The sequence below is a fragment of the Canis aureus genome, chromosome 14, assembly GCF_053574225.1.
Source record: "Canis aureus isolate CA01 chromosome 14, VMU_Caureus_v.1.0, whole genome shotgun sequence".
Lineage (NCBI taxonomy): Eukaryota > Metazoa > Chordata > Mammalia > Carnivora > Canidae > Canis > Canis aureus.
Genome location: NC_135624.1, coordinates 32,011,080 through 32,035,055, shown reverse-complemented (window position 1 = coordinate 32,035,055; position 23,976 = coordinate 32,011,080). Strand labels below are relative to the sequence as shown.

At 46.3% G+C, this 23,976-nt stretch overlaps 1 protein-coding gene and 2 long non-coding RNA genes across 4 annotated transcripts in view; 1 reads left to right on the top strand and 2 right to left on the bottom strand.

The window, feature by feature from the left end:
* LOC144282896 (uncharacterized) overlaps positions 1-8,866 on the bottom strand; it is a 28,460-nt gene extending 19,594 nt beyond the window's left edge. Inside the window, exon 1 of the long non-coding RNA XR_013351312.1 lies at positions 8,687-8,866. This is a non-coding gene — a long non-coding RNA (uncharacterized LOC144282896). The remainder of the gene's footprint in view (positions 1-8,686) is intronic.
* The window catches only part of KCNQ3 (potassium voltage-gated channel subfamily Q member 3), a 297,245-nt gene that overhangs the window by 106,858 nt on the left and 166,411 nt on the right, over positions 1-23,976 (top strand). The gene's annotated exons all lie outside the window — the stretch shown is intronic.
* On the bottom strand, positions 18,925-23,790 carry LOC144282895 (uncharacterized). 2 transcript variants are annotated; one of them, XR_013351309.1, is made up of 5 exons: positions 23,678-23,790; positions 22,995-23,155; positions 20,598-20,690; positions 20,113-20,290; positions 18,925-19,416 (listed from the first exon to the last, which is right to left on the bottom strand). It is a non-coding gene; the product is annotated as an uncharacterized LOC144282895 (long non-coding RNA). The 2 variants fall into 2 exon arrangements; XR_013351310.1 differs by having other exon boundaries at positions 20,113-20,255.

Here is a 23,976-nt window from a genome sequence, read left to right as displayed (position 1 = left end):
ATATTCATCTTGGAGAAACTTGGCTTGGAATGGACAGACACTTATTTTTTTTGCTGGGGTGCCAACCTGGGTGAGCAGCCTGGGAACAGAAGATGTGTCTTCTGCTTCTACTATATAAAAAAAAATATATTTTTTATTGGAGTTCAATTTGTCAGCATATAGCATAACACCCAGTGCTCATCCCGTCAAGTGCCCCCCTCAGTGCCCGTCATCCAGTCACCCCATCCCCCCGCTCACCTCCCCTTCCACTACCCCTTGTTCGTTTCCCAGAGTTAGGAGTCTCCCATGTTTGTCACCCTCTCTGATTTTCCCCACTCAGTTTCCCTCCTTTCCCTTATAATCCCTTTCACTATTTTTTATATTCCCCGTATGACTGAGGCCATATGATGATTGTCCTTCTCTGACTGACTCCCTTCACTCAGCATCATACCCTCTAGTTCCATCCACGTGGAAGCAAATGGTGGGTATTCTTCTGCTTGTCCAATAGTGAGGAACAAACATGCCTGGCACGATGCTCGGAGTCTCCTAAACTGCCCCCCCAACAGCCTGTGCTTGTCTCCCGTGTACAGATGAGGAAACTGAGCCCCAGTGAGGAAGTGAGATTGCCTGAGGTATCACAGGGCACGCGCTGACACTCAAAGTCGGCCCGCCCTCACAGCCCCCCTTACTGGACTTTCCAGAACCCAGGTGATGTCTGCCTTTTGCTGTTGCACTTTCCCTGGAGCTGAGAGGGCCATCTGAGAACCTGGGATGTCTTTGGTTTAGGAAGGCAAATGGAAAAAAAAAAATTAAAAACAAAAAAGAAGGCAAATGGAGAACCAGGATAGTTAAGGGACTTTGGCTCCAACATTTCTGGGGGTGAGTGTGCCTCAGAAGTCCAATGAGCCTAGACTCCTTGGTTGCAGGTGACACAGTCCTCTTCTGCACTCGCTCCAGCACACGAGGGAACGTGTTGGCTTGTGTCAACAGACCACGTGGTGGGCAGGCTCAGCTGAAACCGGACACACCCCAAACCTGTGGGTGGTCTCTCCCACCCCGCTTCTCTCTGGCGGCCTGCTTGCTGCTTTCAGACCTGCCTTCCCACAGGTGGGGAATCACAATTGCTGCCAGTTCAAAACTCACCCTCCAAATGCCCTGGGCATTTCCTCTTCGACTCTCATTTGAAATTCCAGGGAAGGCTTCTGACTGGCAGGTTTGTGATCATAAGCCAAATCCCTGAACCAATCACCGTGGTAGAGAGGCGGGACATTACGATTGGCCCACCACAGGTCAGGGGTGCGTCTCCCTGGACAGAGAAGTGTGGAGGGCCAGCATGGTGGCAGGGGGCAGGGAGCTAGTAGACACAGGGAGCCCATGAGGGTGCAGGGTGGCGGGAAGCCACAGAGGGCCTGGATGGCGCCTCAGTCTCTTTTAGAAGCAGGAGAGCGCTCTTCCTGGATGTGTGATTCTTGCTCACCACAGGTAACAAATAGCCTTGAGGTCTTTTTATAGCAGGAATTTATGCTCACCAAACCCACAGCTCTGCAGTAAGGTAAAGGGAAGCATTCTGTATCCTGACCTCAATCCCGTTTCTAGAGGTGCTTTGTGACATTTCCACAAATAGATCGGCTCTTAATTAAGTAGCATAAAGAACCTGCACATTGTATTTTCACCAAGAGCCCGTTGCTGCCCGGAGGACTGTTTGAGAACTGACACTGTTGCTGATTGTCCTCCTGGGTCGTGCCTTGGGGACCGTGGTGGAGACAATGCCAGGGTGATACTCCAGGCAGAAGCCTCGCACCAGGCCCTCCCCACGTTGGAAGGCCGCTTGCTGGGAAACGTGAGGAGCAGTGGCTACCAAGGGGTGCTGGGGGTGCCCCACCCACTCTGCGAGCCCAGCAGCAAAGGCAAAGAAAAGAGCTTAGGTGGAGGGAGAATGCTGGGGTCTGCAAGGCAGGATGGTTCCGCATCCAGAGCAAGACCAGCCTGCCTTCTCACAGAAGGTAGGAAAATCTCTGGGCAGTCCAGGTGGCTCAGGGGTTTAGTGCCACCTTCGGCCCAGGATGTGATCCTGGAGACTGAGAATCGAGTCCCACGTCGGGCTCCCTGCACAGAGCCTGCTACCCTCTCTGCCTATGTCTCTGCCTCTCTCTCTCTGTGTCTCTCATGAATAAATAAATAAAATCTTTAAAAAAAAAAAAAAAAAGAAGGTAGGAAAATCTCTAAAGGAAGAATTTGCCTGCCAGAAGTTGGGGTGGCCCACCACGAAGTCTGGATATGGAGAGTCAGAGGAGCAGAGAGCAATGTGCCCCCTGAGTATCGTCCAAGGGAGAGGCTCAACTGACTCAAGAACATAACCTGCATATCCTTGTGGTGGAAATGGAAATATCAGGCTGGCTAGAAGCTCAGTGCCAAGAAACACTCCAACATGCCCTAATTCCTCTTGTTTGGATTCCTGTCACACCAAAACAACTTCTGGTTTACAGCTGGTCTGCAGGGATAGACTATCCTGACCCGCAGAACTATTGTCTTTGTATCCTTGGCATCCTTGGCAATTGTTCCTGCTGCACAGTAATTATTTGGCGTGTCGGTTTATACATTGGTCTCTTAGAGTTTGGTTAATGTGAGTGTACCTCTGAGAGGAGGAGACCCTGTAAATGACAAATGCATTCATGTTGAATTCCACCCTGTGAGGGTACAGGGCAGCCAGCCGCCTCTCCCATAGATCTCCTTCTTAGCTGTTCTTCACATTTTTACGGTCCCCACTGTATTCAGTGAGTGCTCAGCAAAAGTTGGGCACTAGGAGAAAAGTCAAACAAGCTCCTGCGTCTCACAATAACTCACACAGTTCAAGCCCTCTCTTGTTCAAAGCCCTGAGCCTGGCGCTGCAGGGCATGCAAAGACAAGAACACGCTCGGTGTCCCCAGGGAGCTAGTAGACAGATAAGGAGCACACACTCATAACCACAAGGCAGTGATGACCTCCACCTATTGCCACCCTAGAGCTTACAGTGTTCTCTCTTGCCTATGATCTCACCTCATTGCTTTCAAAATCCAAAATTTGCCGAGGCAGATATTGCTAACTTGAATTAGAGAGGAAGGAATGGGACAGAAAAGTCTGGCTGGGTCTGCCCAAGGTCCAAGGTTTGGACACACGTTTGTCCGACTCCGTGGTTTTGACCCTTTCCATGTGCCAAAAGCTGCCCCAAATTGTCTATCTTTTGTTTTTGTTTTGTTTTGTTTTGTTTTTTTTGGTAGTCCTTCTGCCTGAAAATCCTCTCCCTCCCCCTCTGTTCCCTCCCTGCCTTCAGCTCTTTCTGCTCCTTGCGTCTTTCCAGGTCTGGTAAGTCAGAATCCTACAGCCAGCCCTTCTGTAAATCTGAACCATTTACCCAGGTGTTTATTGGACGTCGTGCTAGGTGTGGAATTGGGGTCAGGACAGTGAGGAGCGGGCAGGCTCTGATCCCCAAACTCCCCAAAGAGAGAAAAAATGATCCTTGATTGGAAACTCATGAAATCAACTATGAAGTCATGACACATGAGTCATGGAGTATTTTTGCCCGAACAGGTTAAAATAGCATAATCTCCATCAAAATGAAAAATTAAATCAAAGAAAAAAAAAACACAGAAGAGCACGTGGACATCATGAACTGGTATCGTCACTTACTGGTGCCATCTTGTGGGCAGAGCTGTCATTCCCAGAGCTAAGGAACACCACACCCACCCCCCCAATCCTCCCCCAACACCACCCCCCACTCTGTCCCTTCCTTCCCCTGAAACATTAAGGTGCCCCTGGGCCTATGAGCAGCATCTGACTTAATCAGCACTGCGGTCCTGGACAGTGACTCCCCTATGTCATTCTTTCTGGGTCTTCCTGAGTCGCCATGGCTTTTCAGCCTCAGCACTATGCATCTTTCCAGACTGATAATTCTGTTATAGGGAGGACAGTCCTATGTATTGTAGGATGTTTAGCAACACCCACAGCCTCTCTCAGATGCTAGCAGCACCTCCACCAGCCAGAAATATTCTCACATTTGCCAAATAGCTCCTGGGGGAGCACAAATCCTTCTTTCACCCCTCTGCCCACTACGGTCATCCCCATCCCTGGTGAGAACCACTGCCTCAGAGCACTGCTTGCGAGTGAATCCCAGATCAGTTGATTCCTTGCTCTGTAACCTTGGACAAGTTACTTCACCTCTCTGAGCCTCCTCCTCTAACACTGGATTAATAGCAGTGTTGGTCTCACAGTGCATGGGCGTTTTGTTCGGGTTGAATGACTTAATTCGTAAGATGCACTAAATCATTGGTGTGGCAAATGGTATGTTTTGAACATATATTAGCTATTATGATGACTTTCAAGCTACTGACCTCCCTCCTCTGTTGAGAGGGTCTTTTGAAGCCTTCTTGAGATAGAAATGAAACCGTGTGGCCTCATTGTCCTTATCATGGACAAAGTAGACTTTCCTGTCCCTTTCATCTGGGCATAGTCATGTGACTTGCTTCTGATCAATAGATACTATGAGATGTCAGCAGATGTGATGCACTCAGGGGGCTTGGGATAAGCATGCATGTTTGAACATGCGTGTCCTCTTAAGCTTTTGCCAAGCCCTGGGAAGACCATGCCCTGCCAAGTCCACTAGTCAGAGGAGGATGAGAGACTCATGGGCAGATCCATCTGAGACACTAATTTGCTGACCCTTCACTTCAGCTCTTCGAAGCAGGACTTGCCAGCCTTGTGGTCCAGTCAGATGGGGCAGCCTTCCATGAAGGGGATAGAAGATGGATTAGCCAGGCTCTGGACCTGTACTGTCTTGGAGGACAGCCATTAGCCACATATGGCTATTTACATTTAAATTAACTAAAACTGAATACAATTAAAAATTTGATTTCTTGGGCAGCCTGGGTGGCTCTGGTTTAGTCCGCCTTCAGCCCAGGGTATGATCCTCGAGACTGGGGATCGAGTCCCACGTCGGGCTCCCTGCATGGAGCCTGCTTCCGCCTGTGTCTCTGCCTCTCTCTCTCTCTCTCTCTCTCTCTCTCTGTCTCTCATGAATAAATAAATAAAATCTTTTAAAAAAATTTTGATTTCTCCATCACCCTAGCTGTATTCCAGGTGCTCAACAGCCTCGTGTAGCTGGTGACACCATATTGACAGCACAGATCTAGAACATTTCCTTCATTACGAAAAGTTCGGTTGGACTGTGTAGCCCTGGATTTTCCACGCAGCAAGGATGCCCTGACTTGTTGGGCTTGTCAGATTCCAATGTAAATACCACCCATGAAAACTTACTTCTCACAGGCGTTATGCAAACCAGCAAACCCTGTGGTGCAAATTTACACAGAGATATTTTCAATGTTAAGTAACCACCTCTGAACGTGTTGATTCCAAATTAGGGCAGTTCATACCCTGGTTTATCATCCTGAAGCGTTGGTTCCTGATTAGAAGCTGCAAATAGTAATTCACTTCCCCTAGGGTGTGAATTAGAGTTAACTTGTAGGAACAGATCACACTTTTTATAATGTAGTATTTTAATGTTGAATTATACTGTAGGAAAATGCGGCAGAGAAATGTCAAGTCCTTCCTTGCCTCTGAGCCTCCTTATGTACTATTCCTCTTATCTGGATGACTCTCTTCTTACCTGGATAACTCTTACCTAATCCCTCTTGTCTCAATTTAAATATCATTTCTTAAAAAACAAAAAAAGCCCTTCTTTGACATGGTCATCTAGATAAATTCACTTGCCTCTTGCTGTCCTCCACTCTAAGGATCCTGTCCTTTTACTTCACAGCACGTGTTATTATGTATCAGCTTGAGAGTTTAGTTCACCTTTTTCTGTGCCCCTCTCCCTCTAGCAGATAATTCCATAAGATAAGAGAACGCAACCATGTGGTTCACTGCTGAGTTTCTAGCATTAGGACATTAACTAGCATATAAGCAAAAAGCAAAAGCAAACAAATCAGTTTATTACAGTAATGCAACGCTAAAAAAATAGTTTGGGAAATCACCAAAGGGTACTTACTAGGCTCTGGAAATATTGGATGGATAAAGGGAGGTTCCAGGGACCTGGTGGGGGTCACACTGCTTGTTGGTGGCCAGATCAGGATTAGAATCCATACCTGTTGATTTGCAGGTGCTTGTTTCTGAGAACCTTGGACTCTAGGGGCAGAAGGGATCCTTAAAATCAGCTAGCCCAGGGGCTAAAAACTCAGGTGTCTACAAGAGCCAGGCTGATATGATAGGTGTGTGGACCAGCCTACACAGGACAATAGAGGACGATGGCAAGGCTGCCAGTGCCGCCAGTTAGAGGGTGTCCAATTCAACTATGTAAAAGCAAGACCAGCCAACTGACTTGGATTGCTGACCAGACTGTTCTGCACTAGATTCCTCCTTCCTAGCATCTCCCTAAGTGTTACCAGCTTCCATTCCTCAAAAAACAGCCGTTCTATATTCAGGGATAGCCTCCTGTGCTACTCTGGAAGGAGCAGCTTCCCATTCTCTTTCCCCAGACTCTGTCCAGTGGTCAGGGCAGGTTGGCTAGTGGGCCACCATGCTGCTTCATGGGCACCTATTTGCTTTCCAGACTGTACCTCCTGGGAGATTTTTCCAGGCAAATATCGAGGAATTTGCTCCATCATTTTGGAAGCGAACCATCAGCTGCAGCTCAACAATATAAATCATCCACATTCCCTCATTAGACTTGCCGAAGAAGGGAAAGAAATGGTGAGTCAAGCTTCTGAGCCGTGATGGAGAGTGGTGGAGAGAGCTCTAGTCTTCCCTTGTGCTGACAGCATCACCCTCCCGGATCACCCGCGGCTTCTCAGAGGATGGCTGAGTCATCCTGACCTTTAGAGATGCTCCTGCCCCCGCCTCCCTAGGCTCTGCTCACCTCAAAGAGTCTGGCATTTCCTCAGGATGAGGTGACGCTTGTATGAGTAGAGGCCAGGAGAAGAAATGTAGCTGGAGAAAAAGCAGTGTGGAAATGCCATTCTGCTCTTTCTGGAACCTGACAGCCAGAGCAGGGTGCCCACGTGGCTTCAAATTCCAAACTCACTTGCAGAATAACCCCTATGTGTCCTCTATGGTGGGGAGAGTAGGACCAGCTATGGTCAGAGCCTGACAAGCATTACTTCCATCCTCACCATTACCGTCACCATCATTGCCCCTGTCAGTATTATCACCCTCACCATTACCATCATTGCCCCATCAATATTATCACCATCATCACCATCATTATCCTCACCATCATTATTACCATCACCATCAACCTCATTCCATCATAAGAGTGATCACCATTATCACTGTTACCATCATCACTACCATCATCGCTACCCTCACTATCATTGTTATCCCATCATCATCAATATCATCATCTTTAACATCCTCCTCCTCACCCTCACTGCTACCATCATCATCAGTATCATAACCATCATCATCATCACCACTATCATCATCCTCACCATCACCATCATCAGCAATATCATTGCCATCACCATCATTACCGTCACCACCATCATCACCACTGTCACCATCATCCTCACTCTCACCATCATCACCATCACACCATTAACATTACTTCTCTCACCATTACCATCATAGTTGTCATTGTCACTGTTGTTATAGCCATTATGGAAAATAAATTACAACTATTTATTGATCCTATTATGTATCAAGTCCTCTGCTTATCATCTCATTCTCCTACCACTCTTCAAGACTCTTGCATTTGAGAAATAGGAGCCCTGAGACTCAGTGATTTATATAATGGGAAGTGGAAAAAAACCTCCCAATTATGAAGTCTCAAGATAGGATTCAACTCAGATCGTGGCTTGTCCCAAAGTGTACAATCTTGGCGTACATGAGATCTTCCCTTCATAGTGTTCATCACAACTGTACTCAAGTAATTATTCATGTAGTAGTTGTCTTCCTGCTTGAGAACCACTTTGCTCAGTGCTGTATCCCCAGTGCATAGCCAGACCTGGCACAGTGCAGACGCTCTGTACCTACCAGTTTGCTTGAACAAGTTCCTGGAACACCACATTCCCACATTCCAAATGTATTCACCTTCATTTTATTTGTTTTAATGTTTGATGCAGGGAGGCAGGCAAGGTATGAAGGCCCACATTCAACAAACAAGAGAAGCTGAGTTAATGCAGCTACTCTATGATTGAACCAGAACTCCAGTATTCATCTCTGATTGATGATTCAGTGATATTCTAAATTTCACTGGGGTCATAAGTGTCAGTGACTGGAGGGACAGAGAGGAATAGCGTTTCACTGGAAGTCCCTCAGCAAATTAGAACTGCCACACTGTACCCCTTGATCAGCTCACCAAATGGGAACATGGTCTCGTAAAATTGCACCATTGACCTTGTGGAGCAGTATGTTGCCAGCTAGGCTGACCTTGAGAAATTGTTCACTTTATCATAGCTCCTTGTCCTCTTCTGTGGATTACTACACATCCTTTGTCTTCCTCCTTCTCTTCTCCTTTTTTCTAAACCTCCAGGTACCCACCGCCAAGTCTCACCCAGAGTACCCAGCCCCCTTCTCACTACTGGACCCCACATATTGCTCTTCCCCCACCTCCCTTGCTTCTACTACATTGACCTTGTCTTTCCCATCACCTCCACATAGGTGTTCCCATCAGTTACCTACTCCCCATATCTATAGCCAGTGCTGGGTCTTTCCCAAGAATATAAACAAAGTCACTTACTATGTGTTGGTTACCTGGCCTCTCTGGAAGTTCCAACTCTGATGAGTTACGTGATCCTGGGCACTTTTCTTAACTCCTCTGGGTCTCAGTTTTGTGATCTCTGTAATAAGGATTAGAACAGCACCACTTTACAAGGTTTTCTTGAGGAGTCAGTGAGTCAATATGTGTAGAGGGCTCAGAACAGTGTTTGATACCTATAGCAAACCCAGTAAATGTCTGTTTTATTCAGCTCTGAAAATGACTAGTACTCTCCACGCACGACCTCATTTAATCCACATGACAGCTATGTGAGAAAAGTATTATTATCTATATTCGAATTGAGATCTCTCTTCTTCCAGGACCCATATCTTTTACATCATAATAAAAAAGTTAATTCATTCTTTCATTTAGGATACCTTTTTTTTTCTCCATATAATGTCACCAGACAATAAAAAAAAAAAATCAATTTGTCCCTTTAGGAAGGCCTTGTAGAAGAAAATCTATGGTTGAACATTCTAGGCACCACAGCCTCCTATAGAATAGATGCTTGCAGCAGACAGAGATGGGAAGGAAAGCATGCAGTTTCCCTTAGATGACACCCCATAGGTACTTCCCACTCAGCCCATGTGCGGATCTAGCTTTGGCAATGTCTTTGAATATGGTGCACTTGTGAAGTTACTGGGAAGGCTAAGTGTTTAGCAAACATGAGGGTTACTTCTAAATTTATATTATTAGAGAGTAGGATACTAATCCTACTCTGTATATACTCTCTATATACTCTGTATATAGTGGAAATTTCCTCACTACCTAGAGATGCTTGGATGAGGTCACAGTATATCACTGGAGAATCCTCTTTCCTCCTTGGGCGTATTTCATAATGTACTTTCCCACTTAACTGAAATCATGTCTGCAAAGAGGCCTGGATATCCCACCAAAAACACTTGTAGACAGAGGCCAATTATTGCCCAGCAACAATCTTGATTTAAGCACAAAGGACATGCGCAACTTCTCAGAATATTTTCCTCTCTTCAACCATAGTCTTCAAAATGGAAAAATGAGTAAGTAGCATCTTGTCTGCAAATTTCATTTCATTTCCTGTCTTCTTCACTGAGCAGATCTGACACAGATATGCCTTTCATTCCAGGGTAGAAAAAAAAAACACATGTAATTGAGAACTGCATACTGTAAGGATTGGGAGAACCATATGCAAAGTCATTCAGGACATCACATGGCTGTCCCCACAAGAATGTCACCTCTGGCTTGAGAAATCAGGGAGAGAGTATCTTTTGGGCGGTAGGAGTAGCTGGAAGGTCATTGAGGAAGCCACAAACAGCACCTTGATGGTGGTACTCTTCCTGCCTTCCTGCAGTGACTCATGATACCTCATCTGAGATGGCCTTTGATGAGGCAGCCTAGGGCCTTGAGGTTAATTTCTATGAGGTTATGAGCTTTCATCTTCTCCAGCTTTATGTCCACTGGCTCAATCGAATTTCCTAAGCATTTATGTGGCCTTCCTGCTGTGTTTCCCTAGCTTGGTGCCTGGAACACAGTTTGGACTCTGGTTCCAAACCCTGGTGCTAAGACTGGAACACATATTAATGTACTGAAGGCAGTGTAATGTACGTACTATAAAAGAGTGTAAGCAAATGTATGTTTTCCCTCTGCCTAGCACGGGATCCGGAATACAGTGTAGTCTCAGTAAAATTGTAGTGAATAAAGGAATGAATAATTGATATGATGAATGAATGAATGAATGAATGAATGAATGAAGGAAGGAAGGAAATGGAGCAAGCAATCAAATCCACTGAATACATTAGCTCACCAAGGGGTTTGGAGAGTGTTTCAGGATGAAGAGGTGGCCATGCAAGTGGGCCTTATGAAGGCTACATGTGAGCAGGACCAGGTTAAACCCTACACTTTACTGTGATCTTCAGGCACTGAGACAAGGCACCAGCTCACAGGAAAAGCTCTCAGAGCTCAAAACAGAGTCCTTAAAGAAGTGACCCTGTGCTTTCTTTTACTCATGTATAAGTGATTAAAAAAAAAAAAAAAAAAGCTATGATGTATAAGAAAACTGGCAATGGTGGTGTAGGTGATAGGGGAAGAAAAGCCCAATCTCGTGAGCTTCTGTGACAGTTAGATTTTTATTACTATATCTTTGGAAGTATTGAAACACTTTCATTTTAAAATAACCACAAGGGAAAAAAAAAAACTATCATAAGTTTGAAACTTTATAGTCCAGGAGGTACAAACCCACATGTCTACAGGGGCCTGGCAAATATTGCAAAGGAGTAATGAGACCCATGTGAGACAGTAGGGATTAGTAGGGCTTGTGGGAACTGGCAAGATCTAGTTTCTCTAATGGGAGACACCACTGCTTCTGCCGATTGCTGTCCAGTGGCAATGGAAGCCCAGTGTTGCCAGATCTCATCTGTCACAGAGAGGGCAAATCTGGACTTTTATGTTAATTTTCATCATTCTAAAATACCTCATCACCTTAACAAAACATACTCACTTTGCCCTACTTGTCCCTCTTTCCATTCTGAACCAACAGCCAAGAAGGAGGGATTTGGGAAATTAGATGATGTGGATCGTGAGAATAAGGACAGTGATTCCTTCTGAAAGAAGTGTTAATAGATGAGGGATAGAGTCAGATTTCTGAGTAAGTGGTTGGTGAAGAAACAGCGCATCTTTGAAGAGGTCTGATGGTGAAAAAGAAAGGGTCATGGTTAGGGTTTGAACGAGGGTCATTCAGGTGGATTCAGGACATGTAGAAAGAGGTTAAGAGATCAGCATCCTCTATCTGAATTTATGGAAGACCAATCACGGGCAATCATAAATGCAAGATTGGGCAAGGGAGGGGTCAGTGATTGATGGATCAGTAACAATCCACAGGCAGGTGGATTGATTGGATCAAGTGGGAAGAGTTGGCTCAACAAGCAAAAAGGACACTTCTCCAGGTCTGGAAGGAACAGAAATAGGAAGAAGATGGGGTGAGGAGAAGAGTCAGGATGTTTTTGTGCATGCAAAGCCATCCCCTTTATTGGAGAAAAAAGGTGACGCATGAGTGTTATTTTTGTCTAGCGAAAAGTGCATGGTTGTGTGAGTTTTGTACTGGGTGATTAGAGGTGCCTAAGTCCTGTGAATCTCCTTTTCCAACAGCTTTCTGAGGTTAAAGAGATAGTAACTAAACAGCTGACATAGAACTCCAGCCTTTCCAAGTTCAACGGATACGAAATCCATTGAATGGATAGGTTTCCAACAGAGAAACCAGATCTGGACTAAACCCACAGTGGAATGGGCCACTGTGTGTGCTTTCATTCATTCACTTACTCATTTTTCATGGACTCATTTATTCATTCAGTTATTAAATTGCTGTGCTAGGAACTGAGGGTAGGGAAGTTGCTTGCAGCTAGTAGGAGGGACCGTAAAACATGTACATATATGATTGGGATCCAGGGTAGGATGTCTGTGGATGTGGCCAGGGCAAAAAGATGAAGAGCTCAGAAGTTAAGGGCGGAAGCACCTGGGAAGAGGAGGCATCTATGTTGAACCCCTCAGGATGGAGAGAATTTGTATCCAGCTGCGTAGATGGTACTCCCATCTTGCTTTAAGGCTGAAAAAGACAAACTGCCAACTCTCAATAGGCACCTCTGCCATTGAACTTTACCAGTAGTTCCTACCTGTGGAGCAGTTGGGCAGTAATGTGGAGCTAAGGAGGACGCCTCTTCAGCAGTGCTTCATGCTTTGCCTCCCAGTTGGCTCTGCTTTCTCTTTCCTTTCTCATTATTTGTTCTGGACCAGAGCTGTCCAGTAGAACCTTTCTGTGATGGTGGAACTGTTTCGCATTTACGCCGTCCAGTTCGGTAACCACCAGCTACATGTGACTGTTGAGCACTTGAAATTTGGCTAAGGAACTGAAGCAACTAAATTGTAAATTTGATTTAATGGTAATTAATTGAAAGTTAAATAACCACATCTAGCTAATGGCTAATGTATCAGATAGCATAGCTTGAGACTTAGGACTTCTTGCAGCGTTCCATATCCATGTGGCATCCAGCTCAGTTCCTGGTGCTTGGTTAGATGCTCATCAATACATGTGCAATGAAGGAAATTATTTTTTAAACATTTATTTGCTTATTTTAAAGAATGAGAGTGGGGAGGGGCAGAGGGAGAGGGAGAGGGAGAGGAAGAGAGGATTCCAAGCAGACTCCATGCAGAGTGTGGAGCCCACGTAGGGCTCCATCTCAGGACTCTGAGATCACAACCTGAGTGGAAATGAAGACTCAGTTGCTTAAACAACTGTGCTACCCAGGCACCTATAGGAAACTATTTTTTGCTGCTTTAAGTCCAGAATGATCCTCTAAAAGGGAGCATACCTTTTTTAAAAAGGTTTTCATTTTAATTTCAGCCTGTTACATTAGTTTCAGGTGACAATGTAGTGATTCAACAATTCCATACATCACTCCATGCTTATCATGATAGATAGAGTACTCTTAATCCCCTTCACCTGTTTCACCCATCCCCCCTGGAACCATCAGTTTGTTCTCTATAGTTAAGAGTGTTTTTTGGTTTGTCTCTTTTATCCTTTATTTGTCTTGTTTCTTAAATTCCCCATAGGAGTGAAATTATAGGTCTTTGTCTTTCTCTGACTTATTTCACTTGGTATTACACTCTCCAGCTCCATCCACATTGTTGCAAATGGCAAGATTTCATTCCTTTAGTGGCTGAGTAATAGTCTATTGTATATATATCTACCACTTCTTTTTCCATTCATCTGTTGATAGACATTTGGGCTGTTTTCAAAATCTGGCTGTTGTAAATAATGCTACAATAAACAGAAGGGTGCACGTATCCTTTCAAATTAGTGTTTCTTGTATTTGGGGGGTAAATACCCCATAGTGCAGTTACTGGATCGTAGGGTAGCTCTATTTCTAGTTTTTTTGAGGAGCCCACATACTGTTTTCCATTGTGGCTGCACCACTTCGCATTCCCACCAACAATGCCTGAGGGTTCCTTTTTCCTCTACATCCTCACGACTAACTTGTTTCTTGTGATTTTATTTCAGCCGTTCTGACAGGTGTGAGGTGATACCTCATTGTGGTTTCTGATTTGCATTTCCCTGATGATGAGTGATAATGAGCATCTTTTCATGTGTCTGTTGGCCATCTGTTGGTCTTCTTTGGGGAAATGTCTGTTCATATCTTCTGCCCATTTTTAATCAGATTATTTATTTTGGGGGTGTTGAGTTGTAAAAGTTCTTTATATATTTTGGATACTAACCCTTTATCAGGTATGTCATTTGCAAATATCTTCTCCCATTTTGTAGGTTGTCTTTGGAGGTTTTTTTTTTTAAAGATTTTTATTTATTTGACAGAGAGAGAGAGAGAGATTGTACAAGGGGAGAGGCAGAGGGAGAGAGAGATAGAGAGAGGCAGGGGGAGGGGCAGAGGGAGAGAGAGAGGCAGGCTCCCTGCTGAACAGGGAGCCTGATGCAGAGCTCAGTCCCAGGACCCTGAGATCTTGCCCTGAGCCGAAAACACTTAACCAACTGAATCACCCAGGCACCCCGTCTTTTGGTTTTGTTGATGTTACCTTCACTGTGCCGAAGCTTTTTATCTTGATGAAGTCCCAGATGTTCATTTTTGCTTTTATTTCCGGTGCCTCAGAAGCCCTATCTAGAACAACATTTCTACAGCCAATGTCAGAGACATTACTACCTGTGCTGTAGAAGACAGAGTATCTTTATAAAGAAGACCTTTTTACCACTGAGCATGTTCCCTCCCATGGATCTGGTTTTGCAAGTTTGCCAGTAAAAGGTGCCCCATATGTATTTCCAACGTCAGTGTGTGGCCAAAGGCCAGGCTTTGGGGGAAGGCGAGGCTACTGTGCCCAAAGAGGCAGAGAAATTGGGGTTTATGGTCATGATAAAGCAGTGGGGAGAGAAGATTGGGTGAAATCAGGAAACTAAGGCCATTTGCTTGTCAGATGACACTCCCCATAACCTGCCTTTACCAATCTTAATGATCCAGACTGATGAAATGGTAATGATGAGTGGATATTTTAAAGAAACCAGTGAAGAGGAAGACCCATGTACCTTGGGGTTCAGAGCAAAACAGAGATCCCACCCAACAGGAAATCCTGGTTTTAGGAAGTCTCTTGGTTCTTTCCAGCAGCAAAACAAAGCCCCACAAGCTGGATAGGTTATAAACATCAGAGAGTTATTTCTCACTGTTTGGAGGCTGGAAGTGCAAGATCATGGTGCCAGCATGATGGGATGAGGGCTCCCTCCCAGGCCAACCTCTTGTAGTGTCCACGTGTGGCAGAAGGGGAAGCACTGCAGGGTCTCTTATAAGGCCATTGGCCCCATCCATGAGGGTTCCCCACTCATGGCTTAAGCACCTCCCGAAGGCCCTATCTCCTAACACCAGCACATGAGGGTTAGGATTCCAACTTGTGAATTCTGGGGAGACAGAAACATTCACACCATTGCAGCAGGTATCTGAGGGCAACACACTGAATTCCCAGGCATTTGGGATCGCTGAGGACACACTGGCTCAGTTTAGGGTTTTGAGGGGTGAGGGGGCCTCTGGGACACCCAGTTGGACTTGGTGGAATTGAGCGGATAAATGAGCAAATGGAAGGATTCAGGGAAAGAGTTAAGAGTTAATATACGACATAGATTCTTGTTCTCTTAAAAAATTCATCAGTCCCATCTGCAAGGGCCCTGGTCCGGCTCTGGTCCAGCCCCTACATTGTTGGGCGGAGGCACCTGAGGCCCAGAGAGGCTAGAAGACTGGACTGAGGCCACACAGCAGTCTGATTAATGGCAGGACACAAGCTGGCTCCAGGTCCCACATCTCTGACTCTGATGGCTTTTCCATCATATTCCAGGCACTCTTGCACTGTGGGAAATGGGATTTCTCAGTATGCAACTCCTTTAATGGGTTTGCTCTGTGGTACCTCCTCATGCTCTGCACTGGCTGCTCCTGGGGTTTGCCAAGCCAACCTCCCCCACATGATGTAGGCTCGGCTAGGAGATAGCCCACTGAGGAGGGGATGAAGAAGGCCTCGGAGTTCACAACTATGTGGTCTCTGCATCCGTCCTCCCTCCCTGCCACCCCCAGGGCCATTACCAACCCCCAGAGCCAGTTTTCTGCCTGGCTGTGTCCTGCCAGAAGCAGCTCACTTTTCTCTGTGTCAACATCTCCTCAACAGGAAAGGGCATTTGCTGACAAACAACCGGCGTGTTCCTGAGAGCACAGATGGGAATTGTGGATGGGCGGGTGGCGTTCGGGGCTGATGGTAGCAAGTGTTCTCTTACACCCTCGGCTTCCCTGCGCACACCACTGTCAAAGCACAGGCTTCCAGAGTGCAGTGATAGAAGTAACAGCAATAAAAGTGAAGTGAACAGTCCCTAAGTGCCAGGCCCTGCTCTGAACACTTCCAGAGATGAACCAGCCAGCGGCCCTCTGAGGTGGGTACCACAGTTATCTCCACAGAGGGCAGGGGGCTCGTCCCAACTCACACAGTTAGGAGATGGAAGAGTGGGGATTTGAAGAATGTTTTTTTTTTTAAGATTTTATTTATTTATTCATGAGAGACACAGAGAGAGAGGCAGAGACATAGGCAGAGAGAGAAGCAGGCTCCCTGCAGGGAGCCCGATGTGGGACTTTATCCCAAGACCCTGGGATCATGACCTGAGCCAAAGGCAGATCCTCAACCACTGAGCCACCCAGGGACCCCCAGAGCTGGGATTTGAAGCCAGCCAGTCTGACTCCAGGATCTGTGCCCTGAGCCAAGCAGGGGGAGTCCTGGTGAGCCAGGGATCCAGTTCTGTCCTATGCATTAGTGTGTGACTTTGGGGCCACGTGGAAGCCTTGGCCTTCAGTGTCTCCTAAGCAGGGTAACATCCACTCTCACCATAAGGACTAGAAGAAACGGCATGTGATCGTGGCCCCTCCACACTCTGCCCAGCACCCCAGAGGCTCACAGGATATTGGAGAGAGAATATTACAGAAGCCATTTGTCTCACTAACCCATCTGAGGCTTGCCACAACATTTTTCCTCTTACTCAGCTCATCCCATCACAGCCCTGAGGTGGTTCCCATCTTCCCCGTGTCAGGTTAATTTGGAAAACCATGTGGATGTGAAGAATATGACATGCATTTTATGGGGTTTCTCTCCTGAATGGTGTTTTACAGAGCTCATTTCTATACTGTCAGACTTCCAAGTTCAGCCTCACAGCACAGAATCAACCCCTGCAAGGGCCAGAGGCAGGGGAGAGGATATTGAATATTTACTATGTGCCAGGCACAGACTGAGGCCCATTGGTTTTTATCCTCACACTGAGCTCGAATGCATTTGGCCATAGCCATGATTTGTGCATCGTGACTCCTGAACTGCAGTCAGCAGCTTCGGGGGTGTGTGGCCCTTGACACTCTGAATACTGTGTCTATAGAAATGTGTTCTGAGTCCCAAACCATTGGCCAAACACAGGGCATGTTAGTACTGGCCCATCATCTATAAGTAGGAACTGATTCTGTAGTTCTTAACCTGAAGAACATTCGATCTCCGGTGGGTCCATGGACAGGCTTCAGGACTTCTGCTCCCCCTTGAATTATATGTGTGTGCTGTGGCCAATAGTAGCTCATGGAGGGGCTTTATACAAATTAGGAAAAGGTGAACCTAAACATCTTCAGGAGGAGTAATTGCAAAAGGGGTCTCCTCATTGGGCACATTCATTACCAAAATGGGATTCCTGCCCCAGGACTCAGGGCTTGCTTAGTAGCCTGTGAGCTGGATTTCAGCCTCTACTGGAGGACTCTTGGCCTGATGCCCTTATGCAGTGCACAACCTGAACAATGCTCTAGGAAGCTCTGTGAGTTGTTGCCTCATGTATGATCATTTTGGAGAGAGGAATTTATTGGTTGCATTGGGGCATCTCTGATCCAAAAATATTTAATAATCACTAGTGATAAGATGAAGGGTACATAATACTGAGAATAACTATGAGGAGGTAGGAGAGGTCCATAAACTCCTGCTGGGAGGAAAAGATGACAGGCCAAGGGCAGGGAGGCTTTGGCCAGGCAGAGGGGAGGTGAAGGGTGCAGGGTTTGGGCTCATGGACCCAGAGGAGGGCTGCCTCCTGAGGCATGAGGCATATGAGGAGGATCCTCATATCCTCCTGGGCATGCTCCTTAATTATCATCTACAGAGCAAGGATAATAAATCCTACCTCACAGAGTGTTTCTGGGATTAGAAAAGGAGGAAGACTAGCAAGTTGGGCCAGAGAAGGAAGACATAGGGAATTCCAGGTGGAGGGTACAACTTGAGCAAAGGTTTGTTGGCCAGGAACAGAACAGTGTGACTCTCTTAGTATTATAGGAATATAAGTGGATGTCGGGAATGAGGAAAGTTAAGGATAAAGGGGATTCAAGAACCAGCAGGAAGACATGGCCTGGAACAAGGAAACTGGGGATCAAGGAAAGCCTCTATTAGATCACCTGCCTCAGAAGAGTGGAGGGCTGGCATGGCAAGGGGACTGATTCATTGTGTCTTCAGCAGATAGAAGCATAGCCTGGGGTGGAGATGCCACACACCATGGCAGAGCTGTCCAGCCAGGGCCAGGTACCCCAGAAGGCAGGGGCATGCCTCCTGCAGTAATGCACTGTTGGCTTACCTCTCTGCTGGGACTCTCTGGAATTCTGGCCTGAGATCCTGGCACATCACCCTGAGGAAGCTTGGTGATCTTGGATGAGCCCATAAGCCTCTCTGATCTTGGTCTCTCAGTGCTGAGAAAATTGGCCCAATCATGGTGGCTGCCTCACAGAGCTTGGTAGACTATGAGGCATGTCCATGGCCATCAGCTCACTAAATCTTCAGATGATCCTGGGAAGGAGCCAGGCACCATTTATTTCTACTTCATGCATGTGGAAACTGAGGCTCAGAAAAGTTAAGTGACTTGCTCAACTTTTGCAGTTAAGTAGCAGTTGGAGAGAATATCCTTGTTAGTCCTCCCACTTACTCTCCCATGCTGACCTTGGCCTCAGTTTGTGCTGAGATTATTTCAGGGCATTAGCCAAATGGGTGGTAGGCAGTAACAAGGATGGGAATGCAAACCAGTGTCCATGCCGCTCTGACTAGTGTTGATGCCACTCTGACCTGCGTTAATTATGTATATTATGTTCTGCTTTCAACAAGTAATCCCAAGGTTTATTTTTCTTTAAAGATTTAGTATTTATTTTAGAGAGATAGAAAGAGAGTGCACAAGAAGGGGGTGGGACAGAGGGAGAAGCAGACTCCCCACTGAGTAGAGAGACCATTGCAGGGCTCAGTTTCAGGACTCCAGGATCATGACCTGAGCCAAAGGCAGATGCTTCATCGACTGAGCCACTCAGGCACCCCAACAAGTATTGAGCATTTTGAAACAACAAATATTTATTATCTTCCTGTTTGACTGGGTCAGGAATCTTGCTCTGGCTTTGCTGGAGATCTCTGATTCAAGTCTCTTACACATTGCTATCAGACTGCCTGGTGGGGCTGCAGTCTCATCTGATGGCTGGTGTGTGTGTGGGGGGGTCTGTTTCCAGGCTCACTCTTGTCATCTTTGGCAGGCCTTGGTCTCTCCCCACATGGACCTCTCCATGGGCTGCCTCACAACATGGCAGCCAGCTTCCCCCAGGGCTCAAGTGAGAGTGAGAGAATTCATGAGAAAGTCTTCAAGAAGGATGTCACAGTCTTTTTATAACCTAATTTCAGAAATGACATCCCATCACTTCTGCCCTGTAATGTGCATCAAGAGCAAGTCTCTAAGTCCAGGACACTCAGAGGGAGGAGTCTGTACAAATGTGTGATTACTAGGAGACAAGGATGGTTGGAACATCTGAAAGATTACCTATCACATGACCACTGGCCTGCATGCCCGGATAATGTGGAGGTCTCTTGAGACATTGGATTTTTTGGAAGAAGGTGGGTGATGGATATGGGGCATCCTCCAGTGCTTTGTCAATGCGCCACTGATCGGGCTCAGCATGGGAGTGGTTCTGCATGGCCAGTCTGAGCTCCTTTCTGTTTCTCAGCACGTCAAGTGCTTTGTCACCAAAGCACCTCTCTGTCCTTGTGATACCATCTGCCTGGATCCCAGAAAATTTGTTTGGGGTCACCCCTCTAAAGCACTGCTCCTTCCTTCCCAACTGGCTCAGCTACTCTGAAGGGCTGTACTTTATACTGTACACATGATTTCTTTGTCAGTAATTTTAATAATAATACATGATTTATTATTAATTTTCTATGCAATAATATATATGTGGTGTTCATTTACTATTGCTCGCTGCCTCTAGTAGAATAAAGGGACTTTATTTCCCTTGCTGGCTACTATCCCTCAGCAAATCCTCACTGAGAACCTACCATGTTCTGGATGTGGGGGTGTGGTTTTTAGTTCTCACCTGCCCAGGAGTTCACCAGCTAATGAAGAAACAGACCATCTGAAACCAGGTATAAAGAAGGCTCATATCTTCTCTTTTCCTCTTGTGTGAACCATTCACTGTTTCCCAGAAGCAGGTACAAAGAATAGATTCCCCATCTCTGCCTTAAATTGACCAGGAGAATTGGAGTTTTTAATCCCTTAAATGGAAACAAGTACAGTTTCAAGAAGTTCAGAGTAATGATCCCCATTCACAGAGAAGGAAGGTGAGGCCCAGAAAAGCCAAGTTTTACCCCAGCTTCATAATGAGAAGTAAGTGGTGGAGTTGGATTCTGAACCCAGGTCAACAAAGTCTGTGGCTGTCCTATGCCATGGACTCACCCCCACCCCTACCTCAGCTCCACCCCATCAGCCCACCCCCACCTCAACTCCACCCACCTCCAGCGGCTCCAGATCACTTTGCCACCTGTCTCCACTCACTGCATGTTACCTGTTTCCTTCTCTTACCTGTTCTTTCTCTTGACTCTTCTTTTTTGTAGCATTTTTGAGCTTGGACATGTTTCCATTTAAGGCATTAAAAATTCCAATTCTCCTGGGTCTCTGTAAGGCAAAGATGGGGATTCTATTTTTTTTACTGACCTGTGAAAACCAGTCAACACTATATGGAGGAGATAAGCCACTTAGGGTTGTAGGGATTTCTCTACAAAGAGGAGAACTTGAAATCCTTCAGACACTTGAATCATTATACATTCACTCCCTTCAAAGTGGCCAGAAAAGAAAGTTCTGACTTCAAGTTTGCACAGCACAGAACAGCTGAAAGAATGTGGTCATGACATAGAGCCCACCCAGGCCTGTCCATTCCAGTGGGTTTTCCTCTTGACTTCTTCCTATGTAGTGTCAAATCCTCCTAGCACTTTATGTTACTTTGACATTACCAGATTTTGATTAAAATGTGCAACATAAGGTTTTATTTAAGAGACAGAGCAAACATTTTTTAGAAGTCTCTTAGTTACATGGAAGGGACAGGGCAGTGACAAGGGAGAGAGACAGAGACAAAGGTGGACAGAACTGCCAGCCAGGCTACAGGAGGGAGAGGGTTTGTTCCACCATCATACAACATCAGGGGCCAGTTGCCCCCACTCTCCACTCCCAGGCAGTTTGACTATGATGCCAGGCAAGTGCCACCCCCGGGGGCAGGAGGCTGGACGGGCCCAGTTGAGGCAGATGGGAGGGCGTGCGGGTGAAGGACAGAACTCTATGCCTTGTGTCACTTCCCCTTCTGGGTATTTGACTTGGTCCTGCCAGAGGACCATCCTCCCGGCCTTCTGAAATCAACCCCCTCCCTCCCTGGTGTAGGCACCACATTTGTCCTGCAGGAGCTTCCAGAATAGGGAGCCCCTTCACGTAATCCCCTCAGTCTGACTCTTGGCTGGGTAGAATGTTCTCAAGAGATCCAGGTTAGAGATTAAGGACCTGAGCCTGGAGTCCCACAGACAAAAATACCCCTAGCATGTGTGAGGCAGGGACTGCAGTACAAACGGGGCTCTTCAGACCACGGGCTACCTGCTTCCCGACCCTCCCCATGCCATGAGGGGCTTTGGATGCATGCTTGTGGACCCTCAGCTCACAAGTCCATGCTCCTCCATTGCCCCCCCACCTCAGTGTAGCATCCACCTCCCAGCTTCACCTTAAATGTCTGCAGGGGCCTGGGATGCCCCAGGGAACCTAGAACCAGAGGAGGCTCACCTAGCCTCTGAAACTTGGGCAGAAGAATGGCATGGTCCTAGGTGCTCTGTTGTGCAATAAAAGGGGGGATGTAGACCCTAAATTATGACACCTCCCTTGGTCTTGAAGAATCCTTCCCCTTGCAGGGGCAGCTACAGCAGGAGGAGGACCCTAGTAGGACCTCTAAAGTCAGAGCCAAGCCATACTACCCACTGGGTTTAAGCCCCACTGCTGCCTATTAACGTACAGTTCAGAGCAAGTGAGTTAATCTCTCTGAACCTCAGTGTACTCTCTCTCCCTAACACGGGAATAAGGACAGCACATGACTTCACAGAGGCTACTCAGATCCAGAGAAATAAGATATGGAAGGTCTTAGGGTGTCTGGCATGCAGAAAGCCCTCATTTATATTAGCTCTTGCTATTTTCTCAATTTCCTTCAGATGGTGTGTTTCTTGGCCATAAAGACAAAGGCCAGATTTTCAAATTTACCACTGTTCACCCTGCGCCTGTCCCAGGGCTGTGCACATAGTCAGTGATTTGCTGACTTCTTGGGTTATGGGTACAACAGTGAATAAATCAGCAAAATAATCAGACCCCCCCCCCCCTTTGTCTGGTGCTTTCATCTTAGTGAAGGAGTTGGAAAATCCAACCAGCACCAAATACAGAATGTGGTCAGAGGCTAGAAGTGCCCAAGCAAAAATGTAAAACAGGGAAAGGGGATGCTATTTTAGAAGAGACAGTCAGGAAAGGCTCTCAGGAAAGAATGAATGACTTAGTGAATATTAACTGTGTGAGGGCAGGGACTGGGTCCTTTCCTTGCTGTGTTATTAGTCTCTTGTGTTATATCTGATGAACAACAGATGCTCAAAAGGGTTGTGCTGTGGATGAGTACAGGTGTGTTGGTATAAACTCTGACCAGGGCTGTGATTCTATGCCACCCTGCATGTGGCCCTGAAACCCTGCCTGTATCCCCAAGTATGGAAATCCCGTGCTTTATTTGACAGCCTTCTCCCAGCTGAGAACATTTTCCAATGTTACTTCATATGCTGCACCAACTTCTGCCTCCATGGCCTTTCCTCTTTCAGCTATAAGCCTTTCACATCATCCCACCCCATCCAACTTGAATACTCCTGGAGTTGGGAAGCTTATGACTCTGGAGAATGCCACCCTCATGCTTACCTGACATTTCTCTCCCTGCTGCTTCCATTCAGAGTATGTGGGTCTGCTGTGGACTGATCACTTGTGTCTTTCCAAATTCAGATGTTGAAACGTAACTCCCAATATTACGGTATTTGGCAGTGAAGGCCTTTGGGAGGTGATGAGGTCATGGGATTCATGCCCTTATGAGAAAGGAAACATAGGAAAAATGGTCCCTCTCTTTGCCATGTGAGGACAGAGCAAGGACAGAGCACTTGTCAACCAGAAAGTGACTCTCACCAAGAACCGAATCTACATGATCTTGGATTTCTAGCTTCCAGAACTCTGTGAAATAAATATTTGTTGTTTAAGCCACAAGGTCTGTGGTATGTTTGCTGTAGCAGCTGGAACTCAGACCAGTTTCCTCCCATTGGGCCCAACCAAGGTCTCTTTTTCACATGGGACATGAGAAGGTTATGTTTCCCCATATTTTCTATCCCCCAAACTAAATAGTCCCAGTTCTGTGTTTGGCTACCAGTTCTGTCCTTGGCATTAGAATCCTATTCTCTTCATTTGGGACCACAGAATTGGACCCATCCATCCCAGTGTTACATTTGGAGCAGAAACTGGATGTCTGTTATGTCCAGCTATAGTAAACTCCTTTGGCTGCCATAACAAAGTACCACTGACTGTGGATCTAAAACATTAAAAATTTATTTTCTCACAGGTCTGGAGGCTAGAAGTCCAACATCAAGGTTCCATCAGGGCGGGTTCCTTCTCTTTTTGGTTGAGAGGTGGTCATCTTTTCTTGACTGGGTCCCCAGCTGGCTTCTCTCTGTATGTGCTTGTGTCCTCATTTCCTCCTTTTATGAGGTCATTCGTCATTTGGGATTTGATCCCACACATATGACCTTATTTTAATTTAATTACTTCTGTAAAGACCCTGTATCCAAATAAGAGGACAATCTGAGGAACTAGGGGGTTAGGACTTCAGCATATGAATTTGAAGAGGGACACAATTCAC